The sequence below is a fragment of the Rattus rattus genome, chromosome 12, assembly GCF_011064425.1.
Source record: "Rattus rattus isolate New Zealand chromosome 12, Rrattus_CSIRO_v1, whole genome shotgun sequence".
NCBI lineage: Eukaryota > Metazoa > Chordata > Mammalia > Rodentia > Muridae > Rattus > Rattus rattus.
Window position 1 is genome coordinate 17,602,684 of NC_046165.1, and position 18,032 is coordinate 17,620,715.

An 18,032-nucleotide genomic window follows, 5' to 3' on the forward strand; every position below is an offset into this window, starting at 1 on the left:
TTAAGTGAGGTTATGTTATTTTATCAAAAATTTCAATCTAGGGGTTGGGGATTTAGCTCAGTGGTAGAGCGCTTGCCTAGGAAGCGCAAGGCCCTGGGTTCGGTCCCCAGCTCCGAGAAAAAAAAAAAAAATTTCAATCTAAATTCACTCTTATGCAGGTCTTGATGTTTAATTGTTTCTCATTGATTTTGTTTCTTTTCTCATGAAATTCCCCGATTAACTATAATTCTTAAAACCAAAATACTTGACACTATAAAAGAGTAAATTATGACATTAATGTACATTCTGCAATGGCCCCTTCTTGATAATTGAACTTCATCTCTGTCCCTTGAATATTAAATCACTAACATTTATTCTTCCAATTGTGAGTAGGTCACATTTTTATAACCAACAAAGAACAGCAAAATAATAAAGAGTAAACTGCTTCTTCCTATTTTTGGAATTTGGATTTTACATTGTTGGAGGGAAAAAATGCATTCACACAGGAAAACATACCTATGTAACAATTGTTACTTAATAGCTGTTAGTAGCATTAATGAGCAGGCAGAGTAGAGGTTAAAAATTGTAACACCATCTAAATGTTCTGGGAAGCTATGAGACGTTTAGAGATGAAACAATGCTTGACATCTTTCAATATTAGGACAAGCTTCACCTAAGGATAGTTATGTCATCTGAAGAAGGTCTATATTAAGAGGAATAATCCTATAATTGTTTGAGATACAGGAAATTGTCAGTTTGAGAGAATTTATGATCAAACATGCCTAGACAATGGTGCTAGATGTTATATAGGGACCAAAGTTTAGATAAGAAATGGACATATGTGCTTATTAGTGTGTACGACCTGAGGATTTCTTATATGGATTTCTGTGATCTCATGACAACTGATATTGGAAAGATTGTTCATAGAGTTGGATATGATTGGTGTGACTTATTTACTAGGAATATACCTATCCTTGACCCTGGCTTATGTTGCATTGGCATCTAATATTAGAAATTTTAGCATTAGATTTTATATTCAAGGCTATATTTATTCCTTTTTAAAAGCTTTCATTGGTTCTTTTATTTATTTACTTTTCCAATGTTATCCCCCTTCCTGATTTCCCCTCCAAAGACCCCCTATCCCACCCTTCCTCCCTCCAACTTCTATGAGGGTGCTCCCCCACCCATTCTCACCTTACATCTAGCATTGCCCTATGCTGGAACATCAAGCCTTCACAGAAACAAGGCCTCCCTCCCATCCTGTAATTATCCTTCTGCTTGTTATGGAACTGGAGCCATGTTTCCCTCCATGTATTTTTTTGGTTGGTGTTATTGCATTTTTTTTCTTTTTAAATACAGTCTCTACACACACACACACACACACACACACACACACACACACACACACATATATATATATATATATATATATATATATATATATATATATATATTCTGGCTTAGAATTCAATCTGTAGGCCATAGTACCCTCACATTTGTTGCCTTTATCCTATTTTTGTGCTTAAATTATAAATTTGCAACAGTATGGTTAGTCCATCAATTATGTGGTTAATGGTACCAGGTGGTGGTGGCAGTGATGGTGGTGGTGGTGTCACTAGTGGTACTCATATTAATGGTAATGGAGTAGTAATTGAAGTGGTGGCCATGGTGTTTCTGGTAGTGATAGTGGTGTTTGTGGCAGTGGGAGTGTTGGTAGTAGCCATATTTGTATGTATTTTTTTATCAGATTTTCATAGTGAGAATGCATTTGTTTATTCCTGTATTCATGACTTTTAACTGAGACTCATTAATAATGTGAATTTATATTGGTTATAGTATTTATTTACATTTCAAATCTTACTTTCCTTCCCAGTTTCCCCTGTACAACCCCCCCTCCCCCCTTCCCTTGCTTATATGAGGGTGCTCCCAGACCCACCCACCTCAGTGACCTAGCATTCCCTTCCCCTGGGTCATCAAGCCTCGACAGGACCAATGGGCTAGCCTCCCATTGATGCCAAAGAAGGCAATACTCTGCTACATATCCAGCTAGAGCCATAGGTCTCCCTATGTGTAATCCTTGGTTAGCAATTTAGTCACTAGTAGCTTTGGGGGGTCTGGTTGGTTGATATTGCTATTCTTCCTATGCAACCCCTTCAGCTTCTTCAGTCCTTTTCCTGACTTCTCCATTGGAATCCCTGAGCTCAATCCAATGTTTGGCTGTGTGATTCACATTTGTATTGGTCAGGCTCTGGCAGAGTCTCTCAGGGAACAGCTATACCAGGTTCTTGTCAGCAAGTGCTTCTTGGCATCAGAAATAATTTCTGGGTTTGGTGTCTGCAGATAGGATGGATTCCTAGGTGGGAGGTCACTTGATGGCCTCTCCTTCAGTCTCTGCTCCACTCTTTGTCCCTGCATTTCCTCTGATGCTGGGTGTATCAATAATGTGAATTTTAAATGCATAAAACTAAAAGTAAGAAATAGTAATGGAGGTTGAAATTAGAGCACATTCTGGAATATGTACCATAAGGAAGTAGAAAATATAATAGCATGATAGGAAGAGAACCAGTTTGAGGGTAGGAAAAAAGTAATGGGTGAAGAAATTGGGGAAGGGAATTAAATTTACAATAGTATTGTAGGGCATGTACTCAAAGATAACCCAATTGTTTTAAAAAATGACTTTTCACATTCAACTAAAATGTAAAACTATGTTCTTTGCCCATTAGGTAAGAAGGAAAAGTGAAACGGACTGTGCAAGCTGGTACAACCAGTCTGGAAATCATTCCAGAGGTTCCTCAAAAAATTGGACATAGTACTACCTGAAGACCCAGCTATACCACTCCTAGGCATATACCTCAAAAATGCTCCAACATATAACAAGGACACATGCTCCACTATGTTCACAGCAGACTTATTCATAATAGCTAGAAGATGAAAAGAACCCAGATGTCCCTCAACAGAGGAATGGATACCGAAAACGTGGTCCATTTACACAATGGAATACTACTCAGCTATTAAAAACAATGACTTCATGAAATTCATGGGCAAATGTATGGAACTAGAAAATAACATCCGGAGTGAGGTAACCCAGTCACAAAAGAACACACGTGGTATGCACTCACTGATAAGTCGATATTAGCCCAAAAGCTCAGATCCCAATGATACAATCCATAGACCATTTGAAGCTCAAGAAGAAGGACGACCAATGTGCAGATGTTTCAGTGCTTAGAAGGGGGAACAAAAATATTAATAGGAGGAAATATGGAGACAAATGTTTGAGCAGAGACTGAAGGAAAGGCCATCTATAAACTTCCATACATGTGTATGGGATCCAACCCATACACATACACGTCACCAAACCCAGACAATATGTACTTCTTGCTGCTGCCAAGAAGTACATGCTGACAGGAGCCAGATAGAGTTGTCTCCTGAGAGGCTCTGCCAGAGCATGACAAATGCAGAGGCAGATGCTCACAATCAATCATTGAACTGAGAATGAGCTCCCCATTTGATGAGGTAGAGAAAGGACTAAAGGAGCTGAAGGGGTTTGCAACCTCATAAGAGCAATAATGCCAACCAACCAGAGCTCCCAGGGACTAAACCACCATCCAAAGAGTATACATGGACAGACCTATGGCTCCAGCTGCATATGTAACAGAGGATGGCCTTGTTGGGCACCAATGGGACGGGAAGCTCTTGGTCCTGCCAAGGCAGGACCCCCAGTGTAAGGGAATGTTAGGGCAAGGATGTGGGAAGAGGTGGGTTGATGGGTGGGGGAGCACCCTCATAGAAGAAGAGGGAAGAGGGATGGGATAGGGGGTTTGTAGACAGGAAGCTGGAAAAGGGAAAAACATTTGAAATGTATATAAAAATATCCAATAAAAGAATCCTAAAAACCAAACATGATTAAAATATTTTTATAGTAGACAAAACTGCAACATATTAGCTTGTACGTACATGTGTTTCAATAGACCAATCAGAGTAAACAAGCAAAGATAAACAAGACAAAACCAAATGCTGTTTGACAATTCCCAAACTCCACTGGATGTATAATAGAGTGGAACAATTAAGCAAGTGGATGGCAGATGGTAAGAGTCAGGTTATTCACAGTTTAGAATGAGATAGAAGTAAGCAAGGGGAGACAGATAAATGGAACATATGGCAAAGGAATAGAGTTGGAGACATTGAGTAAACTCATTTTCAGCTTAAGCAGATATTACTTGTGAAAAAATATTATCAGTTATGCATATATACAGGTTGGCAAATATCCTCAGGGAGAACCTGGAGCCATGACTCTTAATTTAAAATGACTGCACATTTTAAGCTTGCTTTGGTTTCTAATTCTTTTGTTTTGTTTTGTTTTCTTTTATTGGGTATTTTTATTTACATTTCTAATGTTATTGCCTTTCTAGGTTTCCCAGACATTAGACCCCTATCCTATCCCCCTCCCCTTCTTCTATAAGGATGTTTCCTTCCCCATCCATGCAACTCCCCCTTCTCACCTCCCCATATTCCCCTACACTGGGGGTCCAACCTAGGCAGGACCAAAGGCTTCTCCTTCTATTGGTGCCCAATAAGGCCATCCTCTGCTACAATGCACCTGGAGTCATGGGTCAGTTTTGGTAGTGGTTTAGTCCCTGAGAGCTCTGGTTGGTTGGCATTGTTGCTCTTACAGGGTTGCAAGTCTCTTCAGTTCTTTCAATCCTTCCTGTAATTCCTCCATCAGGCGTCCTATTCTCAGTTCAGTGGTTTGTTGCTAGCATTTGCTTCTGTATTTGACATGCTCTAGCTGTGTCTCTCAGGAGACATCTATATCAGGCTCCTGTCAACATACACTTTCTGGCTTCATCAATGTTATCTAGTTTTGGTGGAGATATATATATATCTGAATGGCCATTCCTACACTTTCTGCTCTAAACTTTGCCTCCATATCCCCTCCTATGAATATTTTTGTTCCCCCTTTTAAGAAGGAGTGAAGCATCTGCACTTTGGTCATCCTTCTTGAGCTTCATGTGGTCTGTGGATTATATCTTGGGTAATTTCTTTTTATTTTTAATTTTCAGCAAAATAAGTCAGTTTCTATAACAATGGATGATTCTAAAATAGAGTGAAAATAATCATTGCATATGAGTAATCTATATATGATTACATACCATTATATTTGAATCACCTTGAAGAATAAGAACAGGAGATATAACTGGAAAAGGACATTTTCAGAAAAATGCAGATAGGAAAGGAATAGGGTCAGTATGATTGAAGCAGTTTATATGCAGAGATGGAAATATATTGTAAGCCATTATTTTGTATTTTATTAGATAGTAATAAAATGTAAACATTTTAAAATTGACAAAATTTGAAGTACAAAGTCAGTAATAGTATTACATTATTACATTATACATTTGGATCTAATATATATCTGTAAGTATGACTTACTTCTTTAAAAGAAGATGAGTTAAAGTTGTGGCCATAAGCTCATACATGATATTTGAGAACACAATCTTGCTTGAAAGTAAATGCTCACAGAAGTAGTTAGCTAATGTTCCTAAGGTTATTTGTATTTAAGAATTCTCCCATATATAAAATGGGCCATTTTGGGGGAAAAGAGGAGAGGGGTTTGCTTAAGGGAGTTAAATAGAAACCACATGAAGATCAACACAGAAGATGGAATGATGTACTTAATATTGGAAACACTACTAATGAATGCTATGAGCCAATAGGATTGATAATGCCAAGACTCATGGAGTCTCTGTAGCTAATATGTATAGACTTAGATTTAAAAATTTTACTAAGGGTTAGTAAATTCTTCAACCTCTCTTCTAGCTCACCTACAAAGGTAGGAGAGAAGAAAGAAAGATTAATAGGAAATGGGGTTTGCAGACCTCTTTAGAATTAGTTCTTTGGTGTGATTCCAATCTTCATTGTCAGAATATCAGCAGTCTGGTCCAGAACAGCACACATGAATCAGTAGCAGTGGCTTGATCCAGAAAAAATCTGTGAGGCTTCACTGAATTGGCATGAGTTCGCAGAAGTGGCAAGAAGCAGCAAGGCACATTCTTCTCTACAAAGTCACAACAAGTAAAGATCAGAAAAGGCCAGCAAAGTGCTGCAAGGTGGACCAATGCAAGAATGTTGTCTCCCTGTCTGTGGGTAATATTTAGATTCTTTCTAAAGAGCACAAGCCCTCCCAAGTGTCAGCTCCAGCAAAACATGGCATGCCCCCTCACAAGACAACTTCCAGAAAAACATGCATCTGCTTCAACAAAACATCGACACTTCTGCTGCAACGAAACATCCCCTCATCAGACAGCTTCCAGGGAAGACTCACGTCACAGCCAAATCTCCAAAGAAACCGGAAATTTCCATTTCAATCATTGCTATGTCACAATTTCATTTCACATTTCTGGAAACTGTGAGTATTAATATGTACTTCCTTCTTCTATTAATTTATTTATTCACTTTACATCCTGTTTGTAGTCTCACCTGCCCCCCACCCCCCCACAAGCTACCTCCCTGCTCCGAACCCACTCCCCTTCTCCTCTGAGAAAGGGGTAGGTGCCTTCTGGATACCAATCTACATCCAGTCCACTAATCCAGAGACAGTAGCCAGTTAAAGGAATAACATCCACAGGCAGACAATGGAATCAGGAACAGCCCTTGTTCCAGCTGTTGGGGAACCAGCATAAAAACCAAGCCACAATTCTCATACATGGACATTCAGATTAGTATTACCTCCAGACTCAGCCATACCACTGATCCCGGTCCTATACCCAAAAGATGTCCTATCATACCAAATGGACATGTGCTTCACCATGTTAATAGCAGCTTTATTCATAATAGCCAGAAAATGGAAATAACCCAGATATCCCTCAATCAAAGAATAGTAAAAAAAAAATATGTTCACTTACACAATGGAATACTTCTCAGCTATTAAAAACATGAACATCATGAATTTTTTAAGCAAATAGTTAGAACTAGAAAATATCATCCAGAGTGAGATACTCAGACTGAAAGGTACAAACATGGTGGGTACTCACGGATAAGTGGGTATTAGCTTTAAAGTACAGGATACCCACACAACAATCCGTAGAGCCAAAGAAATTAAATAACAAGGAGGGTCAACTTCACTCAGAAGAAGAAATAAAAATCATGGGTAGTGGGTATAAGGAGGGCACTAGGTGGGGGAGGAATGGGAGAGTTAGGGAGAGAAGACTAGAAGAGTGAATGGAAATCAGCATTGTTGTGGGGAGAAAGTCCCTAGAACAAGTCAGAGACCTGGGATGGAGGAGTCTATGAGGGTGACTCTGCCGAGATTCCTAGCAGCAGAGGATAGGGTGTCTGAAATGGCCTCCTCATGTAGCCAGGCAGGACTCTTAGGGGAGGAATATGAACATGAACTCACCCACAAAACTTTTGATCCAAATTTGTCAAACCTGTAAGTGGAGCAACAAGGTTGGAGCAGAGACTGAAGAATGGCCAACAAATGACTGACCAACTTGATATCCATACCATCAGCAAGAAGTAATCTCTGACACTCTTAATGATACTTTGTTATGTATAGAAACAAACGACTAGCACAACTGTTCTCTGAGAGGCTCTACCCAATAGCTGAAGACACCATAGGCAAACATTAGACAGATCACAGGGAGACTTGTGGAAGAGTTGGGGAGAAGGATTGAGGGAACAGAGGGGATTAAGGACTCTACAGAAGATCTATATGTACTTCTTTTTTTCCATTTTTATTAAATTGGATATTTCTTATTTACATTTCAAATGTTATTCCTTTCCCAGTTTCCTGGCCAACATCCCCCAACCCCTCCCCCTACCCGTCTATATGGGGGTTCCCCTCCCCATCCTCCCCTATATTACCACCCTCCCCCCAAGAATCCCATTCACTGGGGGTCCAGCCTTGACAGGATCAAGGGCTTCCCCTTCCACTGGTGCCCTTACTAGGCTATTCATTGCTACCTATGCAGTTGGAGCCCAGGGTCAGTTCATGTATAGGCTTTGGGGAGTGGCTTAGTCCCTGGAAACTCTGGTTGGTTGGCATTGTTGTTCATATGGGGTCTCAAGCCCCTTCAGCTCTTTTAGTCCTTTGTCTGATTCCTTCAATGGGGTTCCCATTCTCAGTTCAGTGGTTTGCTGCTGGCATTCACCTATGAATTTGCTGTATTCTGGCTATGTCTCTCAGGAGAGCTATATTCAGTTCCTGTCAGCCTGCATTTCTTTGCTTCATCCATGTTATCTAGTTTGGTGATTGAATATGTATGGGCCACATGTGGGGCAGGCTCTGAATGAGCGTTCCTTGTACCTGTTCTAAACTTTGCCGCCCTATTCCCTGCCAAGGGTATTCTTGTTCCCCTTTTAAAGAAGGAATGAAGCATTCGCATTTTGGTCATCCTTCTTGAGTTTCATGTGTTCTGGGCATCTTGGGTAATTCGAGTATTTGGGCTAATATCCACTTATCAATGAGTGCATACCATGTGTGTTTTTCTGTGATAGGGTTACCTCACTCAGGATGATATTTTCCATCATCCTGAATTTGCCTATGAATTACATAAAGTCATGGTTTTTGATAGCCGAGTAGTATTCCATTGTGTAGGTGTACCACATTTTCTGTATCCATTCCTCTGTTGAAGGGCATCTGGGTTCTTTTCAGGTTCTTGGTATGATAAATAAGGCTGCTATGAACATAGTGGAGCATGTGTCTTTGTTGTTATTTGTTGGGGCATCTTTTGGGTATATGCCCAAGAGAGGTATAGCTGGGTCCTCAGGTTGTGGAATGTCCAATTTTCTTAGGAACCTCGAGACTGATTTCCAGAGAGGTTGTACCAGTTTGCAATCCCACCAAAAATGGAGGAGTATACCTCTTTCTCCATATCCTTGCCAGCATCTGCTGTCGCTGGAATGTTTGACCTTAGCCATTCTGACTGGTGTGAGGTGGAATCTCAGGGTTGTTTTGATTTGCATTTTGTACTTCTTAAAATATAAAAATCATTGTTTTCTCTACAGCAGTCAGGGAAACCCCAATACTGATTCTACATAGACCTCAAGGAATTAATACATATATATCTGGGAGTACACAGAAAGACCTTGTGAAGAAAAACTGATATTCGTGTAGAAACTCTCTTTTCTTGAAATTATTGAGTAAAATTTCAACACATTTGTTGAAGCAGTTTAAAACACTCTTTTTTTTTTTAGAAAGAATTGACATTCCAAATTACACAAGCACAGAATACACAGGGAAAATAAAATAATGCCAACTAAGATAAAACACAAATTACATGTTAAATGGCAGGAGAAATTAAGGAAATGAAAATTGAAACATTAAAAGACAATTTTATTTAAAATAGCAAGAAGATCTCTAAAAAGATAATTAACCACAATAAAGTTTAAAGACATTCATTCTCATTCCTATAAGAAAAGCTATATATAAGAAAAATGTATAAACACAAGAGGTTTAATAATGTTTATATTATAAATTTTATTTGTTAAGCAACAATGAACTAATAGTAAAGGCACACATAGTCTGATAGAGTGAAAATAGCATCATTTGTTATAATTATGTACATCCTCATGTATTAAAAGATTAAACCAATTAAGACAATTCCATCTAGCACAGTGTTGCAATCCATGGAATGCTTATGAATATTGAAACTAAATCGATATCTTTATTAGATTTATTTTATCATTTACATAGTAGAGTTTTATGGGCTAGAGATTGATCAGTAGATAAACTACTTGCTAGCCAAGTCCAAGGCTTATGTAAATCTGAGTAACATTTTCCAGTATCCCAGTACTACAAGGTAGAGGCAGAAGCATTATTCATGCCTGATGGCTAGCAGCATACCAACCAACCAGAGCTCCCAGGGACTAAACCACCATACAAAAAGTACACATGGACAGACCCATGGCTACAGCTGCATATGTAGTAGAGGATGGCCTTGTTGGGCATCAATGAGGGCAATACCCTTGGTCCGGCCAAGGCTGAACCCCCCTGCCCCAGTGTAGGAGAATGTCAATAGAGGAGGCTGGAAGGAAGCAGGTGGTTGGAGAGGGGGAATACCCTTATAGAAGAAGGGGGAGGGGGATGAAATAGGGGGTTATGGACAGGAAACCAGGAAAGGGAATAACATTTGAAATGTAAATAAAACATATCTAATAAAATAAAATAAAATATAAAACAGAGTTTGAGAGTTGCTGAAGAGACTCTATAATAAAATGAGAAATATGATAATACAAAGGGACATCCCATATCTACGTCTGTCACCACATGTACAAGCATGAAAATGTGCATCGTCATACATTGCACACACTTAAATATCTCTCATACACACAAGCACAGAAGAAGGGCATAGGAGTATCCATGAGTAAAGCACATATCTGGATTTGTCTGTCAGGATATTTTCAATGAGTAAACCATGAACCATCTCAGTTACTGAATTGCTTAAACACGATGAGAATATTTAGGAATGGTCAAAAGTAGAAAGTGGAATATTTCAATGAGCCAGGTTGCTGGATATATGTTCTTGGAGGTAGTCTCTTGATCAGGTTGCTGCCTGATTTCCCTTTTCATGCTTGCACCAAAACAAGAAGTAAAATGCTCAACATTCTGATGACTTCCCAAAATCTCTGAAATATGATTTAAAACATTTTTCTTTTTTTAATGTCTCTTTTTAAAAATTCCATTGAATGTATAATGTATTTTTTAACTTTATTTAATCCTTTTTTTACACTCCAGATTTTATTCCCCTCCCAGACTACCCTCTGACTGTTCTATGTCCCATATCTCCTCTGCCCAACCCCCTGTATCTCCACAAGAATATCCCCACCCCCCCCAACCCACCCCATCAGACTTCTCACCTCCCAGTGGTCTCTGGTCTCTACAGGGATAAGTTCATCTCTCACTGAACCCAAGCCTGGCAGTCCTCTGCTTTATCCATGTTAGAGGACTCATCTCAGCTGGTGTATGTGCCTGGTGGGTCGTCCAGTGTCTGAGAGATCTCAGGGTCCAGGTCATTTGAGACTTCAGTGTTACCCTTCTCCTCAGCTTCTTCAGCTTTTCTCTAATTCAACCACAGGGGTCAGCAGCTTCTGACCATTGCTTCGGTGTAAATATCTGCATCTGACTCTTTCAGCTGCTTCTTGGGTCTTTTTGACAACAGTCATGAAAGGTCCCTCTTTGTGAGCACTCCATAGCCTCAGTAGTAGTATAAGGCCTTGGGCCCCCCCACCTTAGACTGGATCCCACTGTTCCTCCTTTTTCTCATGTGCTTCTCCATTTTTGTCCCTGTAGTTTTTCACACAGGCAAAATTATGGGTCAGATGTTTTGACTGCAGGATGTCAGCCTCATCCCTTACTTGTCTTTCTGCAGGAGGTGGGTTCTACAAGTTCCCTCTCCCCACTGTAGGGCATTTCATCTAATGTCCCTCCCTTTGAGTCCTGAGAGTCTCTCACCTCCCAGGTCTCTGGTACATTCTGAAGTCCCCCGCCTGAGATTGCCTGTTTCTATTCTTTCTGCTGGCCCTCAGGGCTTCAGTCCTTTTTACTCACTCAATACCTGAAAATGTTCCCCTCTTTCCAACCCAACACCCTCCCTCCCTCCCTCCCTCTTCCTGTGATTGCTTTCTTCTCCCACCCAAGTGCAACTGAGACATCCTCATTTGTGTCCTTAGGCTTTTTAAATGTTTTGAGTTCTGTGGCCTGTATCGTGGGTATTCTGTATTTATTTTGGCTAATATCCACTTATTAGTGAGTACATACCATGCAGGTCCTTTTGGGTCTGAGTTACCTCTCTCAGGATGATGTTTCCTAGTTCTATCCATTTACCTGCAAAACTCAGAATGTCTTCATTCTTAATAGCTGAGTAGTATTTCATTGTGTAAATGAACCACATTTTCTATTTCCATTCTTCTGTTGTTGGACATCTGGGTTATTTCCAGCTTCTGGCTATCACAAATAAGGCTGCTATGAACATAGTGGAACACATGCTCCTGTGGCATGGTGTGGCATCTTTTGCGTATATTTCTAAGAGTGGTGTAGCTAGGTCGTCCGATAGATCTATTTCCAATTTTCTGAGGAACCTCAAGATTGATTTCCAGAGTGGCTATATGAATTTGCAGTCCCATTAGCAATGGAGGAGTGTTCCTCTTTCTCCATATCCTCGCCAACAAGTGCTGTCACCTGAGATTTTTACTTTAGCCATTCTAATTGGTGTGAAGTGGAATCTTAGAGTTCTTTTGATTTGCATTTCATTGATCATTAAGGACTTTAAACATTTCTCTAAGTGCTTCTCAGCCATTCGAGATTCCTCTGTTGTGAATTCTGTTTTGTTCTATATCCCATTTTTTGTTTGGGTTGTTTGGTTTTTTGGTGGTAAGCTTCTTGAGTTCTTTATACATTTTGGATGTTAACCCTCTATCAGATGTGGGATTAGTGAAGACTTTTCCCAGTCTGTACATTGCCAATTTTTCCTGTTGACTATGTCCTTTGCCTTATAGAAGACTTCCAGGTTCATGAGCTCGCATTTATCAATTCTTGATCTTAGAGTATGAGTGAGCCATTGGTGTTCTGTTTTGTATTTTCTTAAGTTGCTTGTCCTATGTCTTTTAAACAAAAAGAAGTAAATATATAATATAGAGTTGCTTCAATACTTCTTTGTATTTATCTTCTTATCCATCAAGAGCCATAGATGTAAAATAATCTGGACCTTCTCTCCAAGCTGTAAGAAAAAAAATCTATGTACATCTTCACTTTTAGCAGTATAAACACTAGACGATCTGTGAGCAACATCTAATATTATATATATATTGTATATATATGCATAAACACCCATACACACATAAATATATACACACATACACACACATACATATATATACAGAAACATATACACCTGTACACATATGTACATACATACTTATACACATATATACATATGTACATGCATATATATAAATGCACATGTGCACGTACACACATACACATATATACATATATGCATAAATAAATATTTGCATATACACATACAGACATATAGTCATATGCACATTTGCATATATACACTTAGTACATATATACATATGCAAATCTATACATATACACGCAAACAATTATAGATATAAACATGTATAGATGTATATGTATATATGCATACATATATACACATGCACAGATATGTGGATATACAGATATTTACATATGTACACTTTTATACATACACATATGCATATATTTACATATATACACACATATGTGTGTCTTTATATATTGGTTGATTCAGGCACACCTAATTAAGACCTGTCAATCTTCAATCCTTGTTATTATGGTAATGACGAGAGCTACAGGCCAAAAGCAACGTCTGTAGTTTTTGGGGTTGTTTTTGTTTTTTTTGGCTGTACACTATGTAATGCTATACTGGTGCTATAAAGAAAGAAATCTATGGCTACTGTTGATATTTTCTTTTTGTGCAGAATGCTTTATGATTGTTATGAGTTTGTATACCAGTGTATACCTTAGATTAACTTACTGTCACTCATTTCCAATAGCTAAAGATAAACAAATATGAAAATGAGTTAAATAAGGTGTGAAATATAAACATCAAAATATAAATACATGTTACTGTTGATTAATATAAACAATTGAACACTTATAAAATATTGCATATAATTTTCACTTGTTTTCATCTCTAGGCAAATATGGTTTTAATTTCTCTTCTGTGCTGTAATTGTTAACTGTTATTTAGGCAAATCGCAATTTCTATAGATTTTTTAAATGATTTAATTTTACCAAAAATATTATGTTTTATGAACTTTTGCTATCTATCTATCTTTCTTTTAAAACTACTCACTCAGAGATTATCTCCCTTGCATCTTTAATAGTAATGCATTGCTGTCCTAGGTAGATAAGCCAAGACCAAGAGAAATGTTCCTGAATAGTGAAAACCTAATTTTTATGGATGATTACATTATGAAAAATGTAAAACAAAGAAACAAAAGGTTTCTCAAAGGAGGGTGAATTAGTTATTATTATCATAGCTTTTAAAGGAAAATGACAAATTAAAGTGTATTGCAAATGAAGGGGAGTCACAGTTAAGCATGCGTGTAAACAAGCCAGTTTTGGCTTTAGACTGCAAAATGTCCCCAAAGTGCTGTTTCCTTGGAAACTACAAATTAAGTTAATTATGGAAACCTGTGCCTTGAAATCTTTCATCCAAAACTCTGTACCACGGTTATGAATTTAGCTGTGCTTGGTTAAAAAAAAGTAATCTAAATACCTCTGCAAATAATAGAGCTAAATTTTAATTATGTGATTTCAAGCAACAAAATTTTCGACAACCACCGACTTTAGGAAATAATTTATTATAATTGAGAAAGAAAGTAGAAATGTTCCAAACTGTGGGTGTGGGAGGGGGCATATAAATAATTCCAGTCACTCTTAAATGTTGCTTTCTGTCCCACTTTCCCTGATTTCCTTCGTCTGAATTGGTGAACATATATTTCTTCATTGAACAAACATTTATTTTCATTTTTTTATATGACTAAGTAAAATATTTGGTATTAGACACTCTTTTGAGACTTTTATAAATAAAATAAGTATGTTTTTTTTTTTAAATTCACTACCATTTCCTCCCTTCCCACTCTTCCCTATGCCTCACATATTCTCTCCTGTGTTCAGTCTTCTGGGGGGACTTAGTGTTGTGCATATGGGAACGCATGTAGGACCACTACCTGCAACTTGCACTGTTTAATGGGGCAGTGCCTGATCCCACCAGGTGTCAGTCGTCAATCTATCCTCAGGTAAAGGTAGGAATTCAGGAGCTCTTCCCCCAGTTGTTCTTGTGCAGGTCTTGTGAATGTAGTCACAGCCGCTCTGTTCACGTGGTCAATGCTATCACTAAGCTGAAAATGGTACCCAACAGTACTTCAGTAGAGATGGCTCTCAGGACCTTTTCATCACCTCTGCTCCTAAGTTGATCTTTCTGACCCTTAAGGCAAGGGGATGTGATACAAAAAGTCCACCTATGGCTAAGCATCCCACACTTTCTCATTCTCTCCAATAACAACTGGTTGTACATTTCTGAATTATCATGTACAGCCAAAAGGTGTTTCACTGATGAGGACAGAGAGGAGTACTAACCCATGGATATAATAATATTCATAATTTAAGGAGGAGTTTAGTACTATGTCTATTTAGCTGAATAATAATAATTGGTTCTCCCCTAACATTCCTAACCCTCCCATCCACAGGCCAGTTAATGATACAAGTCAATGAGGATATTTTTGCCAGAGTAGAAATTAGATACACGATGGTAGTTTGCAGATTTCACAGTTGTGTAAAGCTATTGTGGATTATCAAATAGACTGAGTAGGAAAAAACATCCAGGTCTGTAAAAGCTGGATTCTTGCATACCCTGGATGTTCAGTATACAGTGTCTTCAGCAATTAGGTCTTATAATCAATTAATGGTGGCCTTAATGTTTCTCACTGTTAAGATAAATTATTTGTGTTATAAATGTCATTTGAATGTTTCTTAAACAAAAATAACACAAAAATTAAATGTATGCAAATCAAATTAAGTCATTTAATTCGTATAAATAATTTAGAAAATAGACAAGATAAATAATTGGTTTATAGATTATTCACTCATTTTTATCATCTGGATAAAATAAAATGTCTTGACATTAAAATTCTGTATTTAAAACTACTTTGCTATTTTTAATCACCATTGCAATGAACTTAAAATATTTTGCCCCTGTTCCTGTCTAATGAGAAAGGATAAACTGATATGTAATAATTTAACATAAATAATATCATCCTAGCCATTGGCACCTTGGTAATAGAGTGTAGAGTGTAAGAAAGTGCTGAACCAATGACAGAGATCCTGGGAGTCAGGGAGGAGCATAAGTAGTGGAACCAACTCTTATTCCAGAATCAGGGAGTACCTTTATACCCTCTACTCATGCCTCATTTGTCCATGACGTCTTGCCCCTTGTTTCTTCCACCATCTGATTGGCTGGCCAGGTCATGTACTCTGCCTTCATTTGTCCCCAGGTGGCAGGCAGATTTCAAGGTTCTTGAATGCGGAAGTAGCTATAGTGCACGTGCAGGCCCTGTGGGCTGCCAATCAGGATGTGCTGATTCATTCCTCCTGCAAAATACTAAACACTCCAAAGCAATGTGAAAGGAACTTCTTGATCTCAGTGATCTGAAAGTTACATCTATTTTCAAATGGTTGTTACTCTTAAGTTATACAATGGAAACAGATTGAAAAATAGAAATAAAAACCATGAACAAATACAGAAATTAATTTGACAGAGGACTGCAGCTTGTAGCAGTGCTGGTTTTCCCCTTAGAGTTTTAACCTAATGTTTTAAAATAATGCACTTTCAGCGTATTTCCTACAAGTCCTCAGAAGAGAAACTTTTACTTCTATTAAGGAAAATTTGTAGAATGGCAACATTAACATTTTCTCAAACTCAAGTCACTCATCAACTAGTGGATATGTATGATTAAGAACATTACTGCACAGTTTCTTTTTAGGTAATTTTATTGGGAAAAGGTTTTTTTTTTAATCAAAGAATGATTTTATATTACTTATAGAAATTACAAAAATTTAAGTTTTTGAGATTAGGCCAATATTGTTCCTATTATTAACAGTTTGAAGGGTGTGTGTGTGTGTGTGTGTGTGTGTGTGTGTGTGTGTGTTGTGTGTGTGTTTGTGTGTTGTATTTGTGAGTGTCTGTGTCATGTATGGATATCTGTTTATAGGCTATGGTAATTTTATGTAGGCCATAAATAGACACTGAGTCTTATTTAATTACTGTCTGTTTTATTTTGATTCATTGTCTCTCTTCTATGTAGGGTCTTGCCGGTTTTTTTTTTTTTTTAGATTGAATCATCAGCAAGCTTCATCATCCACTTGTGTTTGATGCTCCACTCTAGGATTAGACAGATGTGTAGCCATGTCAGCATTGATATGCAGGTGCTAGATATCAGAACTCTAATCTTCGCGCTTATACAACAGGCATGTTATTTAGCCATTTCCTCAGGTCTCATAGCTATATTTTAATTGATATTGCTTTCTGAATGATATATGTCTAAGTGTTAAAAATTTGTTATTAATACATTCATATTTTTACTTTACCAGATATACAACTCTGAGTACGTGTCTAATGCATCATTGATTATTAGTAGTGTTCTAGAATTTAACGGAATATATGCCACAATCATGGTTGATCATGTCATCATCAATTTGATGATTAAATTGTTCCCATGTGTTTCTTTAAGTATCCTTCTATAATTTTCAGTAAGTACTCTTTTTATGTTTTTTAGTTTCTTTCACAGTTTCATTTTTAAAATTTTTTTATCAAATGATTATTCTATAAATGATTATTTTATTTATTTACATTTTACATACTATCCTCCTTCCAGTCTCCCTTCCTCAAACCCCAACATTTTTATATTGAAATAAAACTCAACATGATCATATTTATTGCTGCTTTCTGTATTAGTAATCTCCTTTACCAACAAAGAAAATATGACACACTAGCTTTATAATATCTCTTTATTTGACAAATGCCAAGGTTAATGTTGATTTTCAGGTTCAGATGATTTAGAATGATCTAGGATTCAAATCTCTGAATGAGTGGGATGATAAGAAGCACATTTACCATGTGCATAGCCATCCCACAGACTGGGGTCCTTGACAAAATAAACAAGGGACATCGAATTGGGTCTTAGCACCAATCCCTGCTTCCTCATTGTGGATGGGATGGCACCCATCTGTTCTCATTAACCTGCTGCCACCTAGAATAAACCTGTCTACGTCTACTCAAAAATTGCTTCTGGTCAAGGGTTTTGGCCACAGCTACAAGAAAAGTAACTAAAGCAAAAAATCTTAGCAAAAGTATTAAAGTGTCCTGGAACTCATGAAGCATAATTCCTTTTGGAGAAAAATACATTTTAGTTCATAGTTATTTTATTTAGGATGTTATGGTACACACTGCTATGGTGTGAAAGAACGAGGTTGAAATAAACATCCTTTCAACTCTTCTAAT